Source organism: Macrobrachium nipponense, chromosome 5 (genome assembly GCF_015104395.2).
Source record: "Macrobrachium nipponense isolate FS-2020 chromosome 5, ASM1510439v2, whole genome shotgun sequence".
NCBI lineage: Eukaryota > Metazoa > Arthropoda > Malacostraca > Decapoda > Palaemonidae > Macrobrachium > Macrobrachium nipponense.
Genome location: NC_061107.1, coordinates 19,288,961 through 19,292,798, shown reverse-complemented (window position 1 = coordinate 19,292,798; position 3,838 = coordinate 19,288,961).

Below are 3,838 nucleotides of genomic sequence, written 5' to 3'. Positions count from 1 at the left end.
AGTAACGTTAAGGGCAACAATCAAAATTGAATGTAAACATGAGTAAATTCTTGAGTAAGTAACATTCAGAGAAACATTAAAACTGAATATGAATATGAACAAATACTTGATTAAGTAATATTAAATGAATCATCAAACTGAATTCAAATATGAGTAAATCACATTAAGAAACATGAAACTGAATGCAAACAAAATAAATCACCAAAACCAAGAAAACTGAAAGTTAAACATACATAAGCCCTTGAGTCACATAAGTTATATAAATGCCTGGTAGAAGCAAAAAATAATGGTAACTATCCAAGTTTACAGTACATGATTGGTTCAGTCCTCAGTCCTATTCTATCTAGGTGGATATCGTCTTTCTTTTATGGAAAATAAATTTCGTTCTTCGTTGACGACACTTGATGGCTTCTTGTTGGCTGCGACCTGCTGCTTGGAGACAAGTCCTGGGAGAAAATATCCTTGTGTATTTGTATGCAATAACAAGTGTGTCCTTGACTTCCTACTGAGATTGTGTATTGTGTTTATGCAAAATTTCATTGGACCTTCTTACTGTAATTTCTGAGTAACCTTGTACATTAAACTATATAACTTCACTGCCTGATACTACAACAAAATTGGCAACTCGGTTCAAGGAACCGGTTAGTGGTTAATACTTGTAGGTTTCTTCTACTGTGACAACAATTAGTTAGTTTTCACCAATCCATATCTTGTTAGTAAGTTTTCAACAACTACTATCTTGTTAATGAGTCTTCATCAATTAACATCTTGTTAGTGAGTCTTCATCGATAAATATCTTATTAAGTAAGTTTTCATTCAATCAACATCTAATGGATTTGAACAAAGTAAGTATATTAATTACCCCTTCAAATAAATTGATCATTTCTAAAACGAATTCTCTTATCTTAAAAATCTCTTAATGTCTATCTTAAACCCTCGTTATTTATTCTTTACTTCTTAAGAATGTTCTCATGGAACGATTAAGCTTAATATACGTCTTGAAATTCTTATACTGCGCTTTGAACCGTTTCTTACATACCCAAATATTTCCCTTCAAGTCAAAATTAATTTGAAGTTAGTGCACATAACTCCAAAAAAAATTGCTACAAACCAACTAATTAAAGTAAGAATTGCAACAATAAAAGATTATTCCTAAGTCGAACCGATGGCGGTAAACTTAGCAATAAAGAAATCAAATAAATACATGGGAATAATGGGATGAATTAATGGGTTTGTTCTTACTGTTTCACTGAAAAGTGACTCTCTATTTCTTAGGTTATATCTCGTTCCTTCTTCTGGAATTTCTTCTGACGACTCTGTCATTTCGGATTCTTCAACTTCTTTGGTTCTCTTGACCTTGTCCTTGTTTATCCAAAATTCTTCTTCTTCTAATGATTCAGCATATGTGGAAGGCATTTGGTTATTCATTTTCTTAACCTTTATCTTAGTTTCTTGTACGTCTACGACCTTGTATGGTCCTGTGGAATTTTGTGGCTAACTTATAATTAATACCACTTCTTACTTCCTTCTTAATATAGACTTCATCCCCTTTCTTGTAGTCTACAGGCCTTAATCCTTCTGATGCTTCTCTATCATATTCTGCTGGGCTTCTTCTAAATTCTTGTGCAATTGTTGCTTGTGTATTACTTTAAAGTTTTCCGATCTTATCTTCTTATGATATCTTCAGAGTAATTAGGCTGTACTGGCTGATTCAGCCATGCATAAGGTAATATGGGTTCATATCATCCCATCAAAGCTTTTATGGGAGTTGCTCGAGTACTCGTATGATGCCTTGCATTTAATGATAATTGGACTAAAGGTAAATTGACGTCCCAGTCAGGATCCTTTCCTACTGTGTGACGTAATACGTCTAAAACCTTCCTGTTATTCCTTCTACTAAGCCATTACTAGCTGGGTGATACGGCTGTATCGCTACCTTTTCTACCTTAAAGGGTGTTACAAATTTCTTGAACTAACGAGTTGTTTTGAACTCGGTCCCATTATCAGAAATAATGAGCTGTGGGGCAGAATATCTGCAAAATATCTTATCGAAGAGTGCGGTTTGCATATCCTTGGCACTTTTACTAGTTAGTGGTACCAACTCTGTATACCTCGTGAGCGCGTCGATACATACTAGTATATTCTTATTCCCTTTACTCGTGGTATGAAGGTTTGTGATAAGATCAATAGATACTCTTTCGAAAGGAGTCTGTGGGATAGGATATTTCCCTAGTGGTACTCCTTGTCTGTTCTCCCTTGTAGCTGTTGCATATATTGCAGCTCTTCACTAATTACTACATCTTTGTGAATTCCCTTCCAATGGAAAGTTCTTTGGATTAATCTAATTGTCTCATCCCTTCCTGGGTGAGCTCTCATGTCATCGTCGTGCATTAGCTCAATGACCTTGTTTCTTAGACTCTTAGGTACTAACCTTTTGTGCAGTACACCTAGAAATTGACCAAATGGGTCATATTCGTGACACATCCAAATTAATACGCCATCTATGTCCGTTAGTGCATCTGTGGGACATCCAACCTCTACCTAGTTCGGTTAATTCTTGTTGGCTGTGTTTTCTTTCGTTTCTAACGTATTTGAACAGTTCCCTTATATCTTCATCTCTTTCTTGTTCCCTTATGAAATTTTGCCGGGAAAGCTCCTCTGTATAATGCATGGTGAGTACATTTACGTCACTGCACATTGTTTCGTTCTTTTCTTCTTCTTGACTTATCATATTTATACTATCGCCTTGTGACACATATCTTGATAATGCATCTGCTACCTTATTCGTCTTCCTAGGGACATATTTCCTCTATATCATAATCTTGGGCTGTCATGAACCAACGGGCTCTTCGTCCAGAAAAATTAGGGTTCTTTAGCATTTCTACTGCGGCTGAATGATCCGTGAACACGGTATCTTGTAACCAAAAATGATATATCTGAAATGCTTTAAAGCGTCTATAATAGCTAGAGACTCGAGGTCTGTTACTGAGTAGTTCATCTTCTGAGGGCGGGTTTAATTTCCTACTGTAATAAGCTATGGCATTATACTTGTTATCTTGTCTTTGCATTAAACATGCTCCTATACCAATGTGGCTTGCGTCCGTGGCTAAAAAGAATTCTTTGCCAAAGTCTGGGAAGCTAAGTACTGGCGGGTGTGTTGAATCTTTCTTTCAATTCATCAAATGCTTCTTGCTGCTCGTCTGTCCATGTAAATGATACGAGTTCCTTTAAAAGTTCAGTTAGTGGAGCGGATATGACTGCAAAGTTCCCTATGAACTTGCGGTAAAAAACCTGCTAAACCTAAGAATGACTTTAACGTCCTTCTTGCACTGAGGTGTAGGATATTCCCCTAATCGACTTAATCTTTGCGTCGTTACTTCTACGCCCTTTTCACTTAGTGTATGACCAAGGTAGTCTATTTTCCTTTTAAGGAAGTTACACTTCTTCAGTTTAAGCTTCAGGTTGGCTTTTCTTAATCTCTTTAGGACTTCTCTGACTAAGTCGATGGGGTGTTCATCTATGGTGTCTGTTGCTATTACCAATCATCTATGTTAACAGTGTACGTCCTTGCCTATTATATCGCCCAAAATTTTATCCATTAATCTTACAAAAGTTACCGCGGGCTTGACTTTAGACCAAAGGGCATTCCTTAACTACTGGTATCTGCCGTTACTAGTGGAAAAAGCAGTCAAAGGTTTACTTTCTTCGTCTAGAGGGATTTGCAAGAATCCCTGCAATAAATATATTGTAGGTGAAGTATCTCTTGGACCCTATAGTGGCCGATTAGATCTCGCAATTGACGGCATTGGATAATGAATCATTTTCAGTAATTTGGTTC